Source organism: Excalfactoria chinensis, chromosome 1 (assembly GCF_039878825.1).
Source record: "Excalfactoria chinensis isolate bCotChi1 chromosome 1, bCotChi1.hap2, whole genome shotgun sequence".
Lineage (NCBI taxonomy): Eukaryota > Metazoa > Chordata > Aves > Galliformes > Phasianidae > Excalfactoria > Excalfactoria chinensis.
The window spans coordinates 24593395-24605590 of NC_092825.1; the positions used below are offsets into that span (position 1 = coordinate 24593395).

General features: G+C 35.7%; 1 protein-coding gene across 11 annotated transcripts in view; it reads right to left on the bottom strand.

The window, feature by feature from the left end:
- FOXP2 (forkhead box P2) overlaps positions 1-12196 on the bottom strand; it is a 404928-nt gene that overhangs the window by 315080 nt on the left and 77652 nt on the right. The window lies entirely within an intron of this gene.

Below are 12196 nucleotides of genomic sequence, written 5' to 3' on the forward strand. Positions count from 1 at the left end.
TTATAAGCCTTCTATGTACTATTTCAATCATTTTCCTACTGTAACCAATTTGATAAGAAAACAAAATACAAAGCAATACCAGTATTAGAACGTGAATTGTTATGCAGCTATTTATACCTACTATGTGCAAAGCTAAGAATAAAATTCAACTCTATCTAAAATATCAGATCTTTTTACTTCTATTAAAATAGTATTAAAATTCAAGAAATATATCTGTCTACTTTATGTGGGATTTAAACTTAATTATAAAGTTCATTATAGTTTGTAAGGGTTAATAAAGTTTACAACTTAGTATTTTAAAGTAAGTACAATACGGCAAGCAGTTAGAGATACAACTACAGCCAACAAAAGACCAAGCAAACTATGCGAAGTTGTAATTAATTTACTACTAATGTTATCATTCTTGCTCTAGCAAAAATACCTTTTTTTTTTTTTTTTCCTTTCAGAAAAAGACAGATTATAGAGAAAAGGTGAAAGAAATGTAACGCACTCAGAAGAAGGACCAAGACAGTTCACAGGTGCCATCATTCACTTTTGAACAATATATATTACACACAGTGAAACCTCTCTCTTGTATATATGTATATATAATTTAGGGAATTGCAAGCTATTAGTTTCAATTTATCTGGGCTGTCACAAGTCTATGGGACTGGACAAGCTCCACCCTAGGGTGCTGAGAGAGTTGGTGGGGGTGATTGCCGAGCCACTGCCCACCATCTACCAGTTATCTGGAGAGGTCCTGGAGGATTGGAGGTTTGCCAGTGTGACTACTACTCTTGTAGAATATGTGCTATCTTGGGTAGAATGTATGTATACATTTGCACACATACAACTGATCATATATTAACTCTATGTTGCAATGTGTTGGGAGATTTGCTTTAAGTATAACCAACCAGTATTTCTTATTTCATGTAATTTGGGAGATTAATTCAACTATGGCACATGAATTACTTCATTAGTTACCCAGAAATTTAACAGTGTATACGGCAACTCATTTTTCACATAACTAATATCAAAAGTTTCTTTACTTGGTCATCAGAGTAACTGAAAGCCCAGGAAGGTATGTGCTTACAGTCAAATTCTATGTGATGCTGTACTCTCTACAGGATCCTCTCTGAAGAGCTAACTATAACTTTAAGATTGGTGTAGCTTTACGGAAGATTCTTAGAATGGACTGCCCTGGAGCAGGGAACCAGCACTCAAGGGTAGAGCAATAAGCAAAAGGTTTTTTACAATTTTGCTTTAGCATGCTTTTGTCAACTAATGATGCCTAAAGAAGCTAAATAAAGCATTGATACATGTACTAAAACAGTCATTATACTACACATTCTAGAACTGTGCACACTTAAAACCAACACAGGACTTGAAACTCATTTTTCAGATACATTCATATACAACATTCCCAAGTTGTGCTAGGGTAGTTTTAAGATGGGACATACGAAAGATTTTCCTCTTAGAGAGGCTGGTCAAGCATTAGTACAGGCCACCCAGGGAAGTGGTGTAGTCCCTGTTCCTGGAGGTATTTAAGTGACAGGTGGATGTGTCACTGAGGGACATGGTTTAGTGATGGTACTTGACTGGTCAGACTGATGGTTGGACTTAACAATCTTAACAGTTTTTTCCAACTCAATCCTATGAGTCTATGATTCTGCTTAGCCCAGTAGTGATATTAGCACATAATATTTTACTAGGTATCTTTCCTCTAATAACTACATGTATTTCTGGTTTTGAATTTGCAAAGTTTTTTCAATGTATGCATTTTCTATAAATAGGAATCCAAAATTATCTTCTCTAAGTACGTAAAATACTATAACAACATGTATGCCACTGGACTGTCACCTGAAGGAACCAACAGATCTAAGAGTTTGTTTCTCAGATTTTTGTGGTTCTTAACAGTGTATAATTTAAGTAGACAACAATTTATGAAACAAAAACCCTTAAGTTAGAACTTTTTACATTAATGAAGAGTGATGGAAAAAGCATTATAGAAAAGAGATGCAAAAACATGGTAGAAATGATAAAATGGTAGAAATGTTCCAAAGCCGTGAAAAATCCCATAAAACAAAACAGGGCAAAATTTAAAGAGGGTGCCTAAGATTAGCATGACAACAGCCTTATTTTTAAAGTACTCTCATTGTAGTTGAGAGACAGGAGAGCAGAAAAATGTCTATGGAAGCTCTACTGGAAATAAAACACTCAGAAAACATGAAGAGGTAAAGGGGAGAGGAAAAGTGAGAGTAACCTGTTGCAGGAGCAGGTAGAATTCAGGGTAAATTCTGTGAATGTGTGCTCCAAACGAAAGCACTAGACAGGAATGAGAAGCTGAGGGAAGATGTGAGAAAGTGGAAATATGAGACTAGAAAGCAAGAAAATATGCATACTGAGACAGCTGCAGGGTTCAAAGGTACTGCATGAAATCCATGTCAGTGGCAGTGGAGCTATCTTTAGCAAGCCCAGGCAAATAGCAATACATTTTTTTCCACATTCTCTATTTCTAAGGTTTTCCATACCTTAGAGAAGGCGCAAGAAGCAAAACAAAATTATTTTTTAAAATGAAAGCTTGTATCCTACAGAAACTAATGCAAATCACCAGAAGCAAGAAGGACAAATGAGAAACTCAAGCCCAAGGAAAGACAGAGAAGAGTAACGCACAAGTTTCCAATTGAGAGTCAGAAAAAAAAAAAAGCAGGATAAAGATGAAAGAGAAGAGAACTTAGAACAGCATGTTTCTCGAGCACAGCAAATAAGCAATGAATGGGAGGCAAGAAGAAAGGCACAGAGAGAAGTTGAAGACATCAGTGCATATCAGCTATGGAAAACAAAGTTACAGAACTATTTGAAGAGATGTCAGATATAATACAGATTATTATTATTTTATTTCTCATTTGTTTGCTCCAGAAGAAAAGTAAAGTATCAGACAGGCTAGACAGGGAAGCTGGTATTTGCATAAGAGAAAGCAACCAGTGCTTGCACTAGGGACCTCTTATTGTCTTACCCTCTTATACTAGGTACCAGTAGTACTTAAATTACCTTGTAGAACTATCCAAGCAAACCTCTGTTCACAATATTCGTGCAAGAAGCCCAGCAGACTGAAGTGTTGGCTTCGTGACACCTCCTACCCGACTGAACACAATTTTGTCCCAGACATCTTGGCACTTCCTTGCTTTAAGATTCTCTTCACTAAGAACTTCCCACTTATCTCTTCCCAAAAAGAAACTGGTGAGTATTCAGCAGACTGAATATTGCTGAATCCCTTTCCTTCTGAACTCATTCTCAGTTTATTGGTTTTGAATACTTAATATTGAGAGGACTTACTCAAATGAGCACTTTTATAAGAAGAAAGCCTCAATTAAAACATTTGTATCAGTTAAGATTAACTAAAGGTCTTCTTCGTAGTGAAATGCAAACAACTTCCCTATTTAGAAATGACCAAAGGCTTTCCTTTTCTTCTGTAAACACAATGACTATTTTTGACTGCATAAAGTACTCCTCTTATAAGAACACTGAAAAGTCATTCTCAGCCTAATTATTTCTTGCCCCCTCTGGGCCCTGGACAGACTATTAAGATTCGTACACGTATTTCTATGTGCTAGCAGTGTCCTACAGCACTCCTAAGATCTCAGCTGATAGGCATCATATTATTTTAAGAGCTGTACCTTTTGCATCCAGCCATACTTTGTAAGGCAGACAGAGGCTACATCCTCACGAGTACATCACTAGCATCTACTTCAAAACTGCACTGATCACCTCTTCCTTATGAATTTAACCATCTACAGATTACAGTGATGGTAGATGATCAAACTCTCACCTTTCTGCTCTTACGCTCTTCCAAAATTTATTTATTACAATAAATTATTCATCTTTTACACTAAATTAGAACAATATCACCTACATCAATAAAACTCATGCAATCTCACATGTTAAGCAGAGGCTTTAGACTGACACATGGTTACAGTCAACACATTCATGGAGGGTGATGGATCTCTAAGTGCGATATAGTAGCTGGCGTATTTTCCAATCCTGGCACACCAAATGAGAGGGTTCACTTTTGTCAACAGGGCTCTCCTGCAGCGAAGCTACACAGTGTATCTTGGACTACTTGGCTAAAGCAATAAGCTAACAAATAACTATTGGATCTCAATGTGTGCAAAGATTTCTTTCTGCTGTTCACTCTTCCAAAGTGTTTGAACAATGTCTTTCCTAGATGTTTGTTACATTACTTTTCATATTATCCTCTATTTTTTTTAAGCATCAATAAGAAAGAAGGAGAAGCAATGAAGCCTAAAATAAAATATTTCAACTGACATTAGCATGTGCCATATTAGTATACGTCTTATGTCTGAAAGATTTTTCATACAGGTGAAATCTAAAAAATATTAGAGCTGAGAGTTTGCAACCAAATGGTCTGGGCATTACTCTGATGCTTTTTTTCCTTGAAAATTCAAATGATCCCTGCAGGCAACCAACAACTGCTAGATCTGTGGAATGTGCTCTTTGAACTGTACAAAAGCCTTCAGCCTTTCGTGCATTGCTGCAAACAAAAACTGCCAAGTGTAATTATTTCTCAAGTTTAATGTTATGGAAGTGTTGCATCACTTTTTTCACAGCTCTGAAAGCAGCTGTAGAAAAACAAAATTTATAAGATTTCCCTGAAAAAGTTGCATATTACATTTATCACTTCTTGTAAACAACCAGTACAAATGAACAGTCAGAGCTCAAAAAGCTCCCGCCTTTCTTTGGTGTTCTTTCAATTACATTTCTATGGGAAGAATCAAAGGAGTAAGTAGAAGGAGTCCTCCCAAGAACTATTCTTCATCCTTCAGCCTTTTTAAAATACATAAATAAAAAATACTTAAATTAGAAGCACCAAACAGCACTTGAGAGAACAACAGAAGGTTGAAAATTCAGAGTGCACTTATGACTTTTATTTCTTAACTTATGCTGCTGTATCTGGTGTTCCTAGAAACATCCACATGCTAAAAGGTAACTCAAGAGATATATGGTATTTAAAATACAAGCACAGCAGTCTATACGATCCTGTAATCCTTCTGTAGTTCTGAAACTTCCTTATTTTTGAACACAGATGTGATCAACTAGCTGAACTGAAAGTATTCAGAATTTACTCACAGAATGTAGATGCTCAATAACGCAACTTTTATTACTGACTTTTGGTTATAACTGAGATTTTTAAGATAAAGATTGTACTGAGGTGAAAACAGCTGCCCTTAAATAAAAGTTTCCACATCTGAAATAGATGTTACCCAACCATAAAGAGGCACAAATTCAAAACAGTCATTTTTGTTTGGATTGCAGAAGTGCCTTGCTTTAGAGAGCAAGCTATTCGGTTCCAGCATAAACTTCATTACAATTCAGACATGAGGTGGAGCACTGTCTACACTCCAACTAATTCCCAAAGCAGACCTAAGCTTGTAGGTCTTGTCCAGGATCCCTCACCCACACCCACATGTTAAGTCGGACACAATACCCAGTTTCAAAACAGGAGGAGAAGGGACCTGAGACCACGGCTCTCCTCCTCGGCCTCAGCAGATTCCATTAAAATCTCTGAAGATCCAAGCTAAAGACACTGCTGATGCTTCTACCATCCAAATGTAAACCTAAACTTCTGTGAGATATTGCAGGGCCAAAAAATAAATTAAAAAAAAAATAAAAATAAATTAAAAAAAAAAAAAAAGAATTAAAAAAAAAAAAAGAGAGAGAAAAAAGGAAATAAAGGAAGTCATATTATCTTAGCCACATGGACAAGGTGGACCAGGCAAAGCCATTTAATAAGCTTCAGTGAGAGCCAAGAATTAGAATAAAACATTTCATCTAGATGTCCAGTTCGCTACTCATCTACAGGGACTTGTTCAGTCAGAAGTAGTAATTAAATTTTTTGACAAGTACATCAAAAAGTTGAATACCCTTGAATACCCAAATGATGTCCCTGGTACCAGATCTTTACCTTAGCCATACTGCAACACTAAAGCTGCACAGCCAAAAAGACATCCTATATCATTTCCCTTGACACACAGAGGAATGGTAGCTGGACTGGCAGAAGTAAGGCATGGGATCTCCAAGCTGCTATGAGACTATGTGAAGCCACAGTAATTACAGACAGTTTCCCATAGAGATGATCCCACAACAGAGCTGGGGAACAAAACCATTAAATACATGCATTAAGAAAATATATATATATATGATGCAGCAGCACCAAGGAATATCAAAGTACTCAACATGTTTTATGCCACTGTTGTAAGTGAAGTGGTACCCATATCATGTTATATGCCTTTTTTTCTCTTTCCTCTTGATTAGCATTTTGTGGCACTGTGTCGCTGAGCTTCTGAAGATGTTGCAGAATGGGTGCCTTGATGATTTAATGTCATTTTGGAACTCAAAGAAACAGAGCGTACTGCTCCAGTACAAGGAAGAATCCTTGTTACCTCACCAGGTGCACTGCTTACAGCAAGCATGGACATGTCTGCTATTTCTAAAACAACACATATTTCTTTTAACAGCCCTTGTGATAAGAGAATTCTGGTCAAGTTTCTGTGTTAACATGGCTTCTACAAATGCCAAAGAGCAGACCACAGAACTGACAACACAATGACATTAAGAAGGATGTGGTCTCCAAGTTTACGGGAAATCAAGCCAACACAAGCAAAACGTGCAATGGTGAAACTGCAATTAATTTGGAATTAAAGAATGAAGTAGCACTGCTTCTCCTTGTTGGTCTTTCCAATGAGACGGCAAGAAAAGATAAATAATGAGCATGTTTGGGGTTTTTTAAAAGCATTCCATATAAAAAGCAACAAAATGTAAAGTACACTCATAACATAATGAGAAAACCTCACCCTTGGAGACACAAGGACCAGGCAGTTGCTGTTGCAAAGATACAGCTGTTCATTTTAAGTTACAAAATAAGCTGAAAGATACCAAGGTTTGCTATCAAAGCAGACACAAAAATTACAAGATAAACAAAAGCATACTGTATTTCTGACCTATTTTAACAGTTCTTTAAGAAAAACAAAAACAAAAACCAATAATTTACCTTTGTTATTGCTAAGCTTTTATCAAATGCGTGAAGTGGAACGACTTTCAGTCTTAGTGTTCTCTAACGATAAAGCAAGCAAATGTCAGGATCTACCAGAGCAAAATCAGTAGTCAGATTTGTTGAAAATAATCCTAAAAGAGGCAAGATAAATGCAATTGTTGCAAACAAAAGCACTACACTAGTGATTTACATAAGAGCAGTGATGCCATCTTATCAAGGTGTAATGAGTTTATGTAATGAGTTTATCAGTTTTTTAAATAGATCACTGCTGTTGCCACTCTATATACCTAGCTGACACAATGATGAAAAGGTGTTTATACTGTAACTTGTCATAATTTGAGGGATTCTCAATTAGAATACTTGTGCTGTGATTGTTTGTAATCTCCTAACAAGTATATTGTCTTCCTTCAAACTGCAGGATTTCTGTAAATAAATAAAAACTAAAACAATGGGTCGTCCTCAGCTTTTGTAACGCGCTGGGGTAAATGTTACTGGATAAAGTTCTGATTCAAGTAAGTCAACATTTTAATACTTTAAAAGACAAGAACCAGAAAGAGACAACTCCTAACTTTTATTATGAGTTATGATAAAGGAATTCACTAATGGTCTCTGCATTCCAGATACCAAGCCCTGTAGTATCATCTTTCTGTATTTTTAAGAAGAAGAAAAAAAATCAACAAAGACAACCAGAAGCTGACCAAATTAACAACATATCTTAGCCAGAGAACAGTTAACTTTAAAATCCAAGAATATATGAACAACCACCAGGACTAACAGTAAGGGACCCTTCAACTAGAACAAGAAAATGGAAACCAGTCACAACTTTAGAAATGCCCTTAGAAATTAGATACCCTGTAAAGAACTATAGTCAGTTCAAAAGGAAAACTCCCCACTACTGCTCATTTTTTATCTTATCCTACAAGTCCCTCCCAGTTCAAGAGTATTTCTCTTCTGCAAGCTGTCAAAGTTGTCAAGAAGAGGGCCATGTGTTTTGCAGAAGAACAGCCAAAGTTGAAAAGATTCATAGATTAAAGAGAATGTAAGGTCAGAAAGGACCATTAGATCATCAAGTGTGACTTCCTATAATATCACAAAACATAAAACTTCAGACAGCTATCTTAGTATTGATCTCAAGTACAGCTGATTAAAGAATAAATTCCTTTTTAGCTAAAACAATTGTTTCATGTTATGCTTTTTTCTATACTAGTTTAAAATGTTCTCTAGAGCACCAGATATTTCTCTTTCTGTGAAGGTGTGTTATAATTAAGTCTCTTCCCAAATATTATTTATTTTTTAATAAACAGACTGAACTTAAATATTTCACTGCAAGGCATTTTTCAAGCTCTTAAATAATTTTTCTAATTGCTTCTGGCACCACTTCTACTTTTCCAAAAGGCTTTTTTGTCAGACATGGCCAGAAGAATCCTGAGCTGAAATTTAGTCTATTTACCAGTGCAGGATAAAAAGATAAATTCACATCGTTGCTGAGATGAGATTTGGCTATATGTGCAGCCAGGATATTTCTTTCTTTGTCACATAGTATGCTGTGTTTCCACCAAAAATAAATAAATAAATAAATAAATAATAAAAATCATAGGAATAAATGCTTTGTGACCAAAGAGTATACGAGCATATATCAGCAGATATAGCAATAACAAGAAACTATCTCGTCTTTCTTTACGAAAGGAGGCAGCAGAACACAGGCTATCCAGAAATGTGTTTGCAACCATTTTTCAGTACAGAAACAGACGAAACACTCAGAAAAAAAGATGCTTTGTATTTTACTTCAACCTGTGAGAACTCAATAAAACTCTGAAAATTGAGGGCAACTTGGTTGAAAGTAACCATAACATGAGAGAATTCCCATTTATATAGAAGGGAGGGAGGAGGGAGAAGAGGGAAATAAAGTCAATGGAGATTACAGAAGAGGACTTGGATAAATGAATTGGTTGCCAAGATCCTCTGAAAGGTAACTTGAAGGGAAGAAAGAGTTCAAGAGAGCTGCCAGTTCCATAAAGGAATAACATTTAAGGCATAAGGGCAAACTAAGTCAATGTCAAAAAAGGTTAAATCACAAACACTTCAAGGACCTCCAACTTAAGAAGAGTACAAATCCATGAATGCAAGTATGTGTGAGAGAAAAACATGACCATACAGGAACAATGTCAAAAGGGCAAAAACAGAAAGTGAAATATAACTTTGAAAAATTGAATTAGTACCAAGGAAGCAATCTCCATATATCTTAATAGGAAAATTCAGTGAAGAGTTGATCAGCCTATTCGCAGAAGACACAATGACAAATACATTTTGCTTAGTCTTTGATATAGAAGACAAATGCAATCTGATAATAACAACAGCGACAAAAGGGATAAAAAACTAAGAGCTGAACAGGAAAAACACATACAAGAAGATGCTTCAGTAAGTTAGATGCTGTGAAATCATTTAAGCCTAATCAAGCTTGTACTTAGGTAGTGTTAACAACAAGATGATGTCTTCTGACACTTAGCCAATTGAGGAATGTCCAACTCCAATGCTTACAATGCCTTACTACACTGAAACTTTTCTATTTCGTCTTTCAAAGCCACTAGTAAGGTTAATCTTAAAAGTGAGTCAGTGACATTCTGAAAGTTAATCTTTATTTCTGAAAAGTTGTTTTTAAGGCAAATCAATCCATTGACTAAGTAAGATTTCTATCCTGAAGACCCACAAGAAGTTGCACTGTTTCAACAGGTAGAAAAGTAAACTGCAATGCAAGAGACACAACAGAATTAATTGAAATCATCTCATGGCTATTAGCAATTTCTCAGAAATCTTAGAGAGAGTGGAATTTCTAAAATAATTAGAAGGGAAAAATCCAGTCTCCATCTTAAAAAGGTAAAAAAAAAGAGGAGATAAACAATGACAAACTGGTCTAGTTAATTGCAGTTCTTGGAAAATTCTCTAGAAAAACAATGGCAACAAGAGTTTTGTCTTTTCTACAGCAATGATTTAAATACCTGCCAATACAGGTCTATCATGAGCAAAACCTGATAAGCAAATTCAATTTCTCCTTCAATAGAGAAATACTTTGTGATTGGTTATGAAGCGGTACATGATATATTTCGACCTCAGTGAGACTTGACAATGGCTGAAAGAACATTCCCATAAAGAGAAGCTAAAGAAACAAGGAAAAAATGAACTATTTCAAGGCAAATATAGAACGTGTTCAAAAATGTTACGTATAGACTAGTAATAAATAGAAGAAGAATGTTAAGAATGGGGCTCAACAGCAGTCAATTCTGTTCCGGCACATTATGTGCTTGCTTTTATAACTTGTATGGTGAAGTAGTAAAACAATAAAACTGCTAAAATTCTCTGTCATCTGGAAGGACTACTAACCTCATGGAAGATGGCGCTATAATTGAAAATGATACTGGAAAATTATGTTGGAGAATAACTGGATGAACTTCAGAAAGACCCGTGAAGTTGTTCATTTTGTGGGCTTTTTCTGAAGTTCGTCCAAAATGAAGTTTTTAATTTTGGGTTATAGCATATAAAGTAAGTGAGAATTATGTATATTTTCTTGATATTATTATTATTCATTCAGTTTGAAACTGGAAAATGTTTACATCAGAAAAGTCTCCAAATTTTTAACAATAAACTTGTCTTTATAATAGCATTTTTAACAGCAGATATTTATTTGTCATTGTTCTAAATACATAAATGTATACTGTAATTTTCAGATTACAGGATCTGTTAAAATTCAAACCTAAGACAAAGGGAAATTAATTTAAGATGCGTAGACATACAAAATATTTCAACAATTTTGATGAGTTAGTTTAAGTCAATTCTGAAGCAGCTAAGGTCACGATAATGCCAAATGCAGTTCAAAACATATCATCATTTGATTGTATGGCATCAATACATAATGCTCAAAAAGCATACTGAAGTTAGACCTGTGTTTCTCACTATATCCTATTTTCTTCCAGGTCGTCTTTCTCCACTAGATTTTTCTCAACTTTGCACTGTGATATCTATCAGGGCCACAGACATGGTCTTGAAGATGTCAGATAGCTGTTTCTGTTCATTCTATCCTCTAAATCAAAACTGGTGCAAAAAACTGAGCCAGCATTACCATAGTACTAGAACAATGATGTGATGGGACATAAGTGACTGTATTTCAGCTTGTTGGGATAGCAACAACTATCTTTCTGAAGGTAGGTGGCTATCTGATAAACATCCATTTCCCTCTATCTCCATTGCTACATAAAGGCACCACAGTGCCTATCCAGGCATGAAAGCTTCACATTACCATAAACCTCAACTCCTGCTGCTGTAGATGCCAATTTTCTACGTCACTTTGTAAATCCATTTCACACACTGGCAGCAAGATAATCAGTGTGTGGCTATCAAGGTGTATTTCATTCAGTGTGAGCAATTTTTGGCAGGAATGTCTCCATGGAGGAGGAGGATGGCTCTGCCAAGGTTCTCTCTGCCAGAATGGAATATCCATGCCACACGATCATCTCAGAGATAATTGTAAGTCTTCCCCATGGGCCTATGGGACACTGTCCAGATGGCTGTCATGAGTGCCGCTCACACAAGCAGTCTGAAGTAGAAATACATACAGCTATCATAATTACGTCACATTAACTGAGCAACATTAATGCTGTACTAGAGGTCCATGAGAAAAATGTGACTTTGGACTGATGCCTAGTGATTCGAGGTTGCATAGCACATGTTAAACAAATGGTGGCAATTTGCTCTTTATGCACTGAGAAGTGGATGTGATTGGTTCTTATTAAAATACAAAATTACTTTTTTGGAATATATTTCCAACATACAGAAACAGAAATCTGAGAAAGCTGTTTCTTCCAAAACACACTTTAATGAAGAGTTCAGGCTAGGCATCTCAGAAGACAGAATAAATACATAATTGATTAAAATTTTTAAAAAGAAGGTACTGAGATCTAGAAATGTAGTGTTCATTATTCTGTATTATTTGGCATCAAATATCAGCAAAACTGTAAACTGACACTAAACAGCTATTTTGTTCAGAACTGAATTAAAGATTACCTTTTTGGGTGAGATTGGTTCCTTGCATTTCCGAGATCTCATTCTAACCTGATCATCTATTTGATCTATTTTATCAAATAATCACAGAAG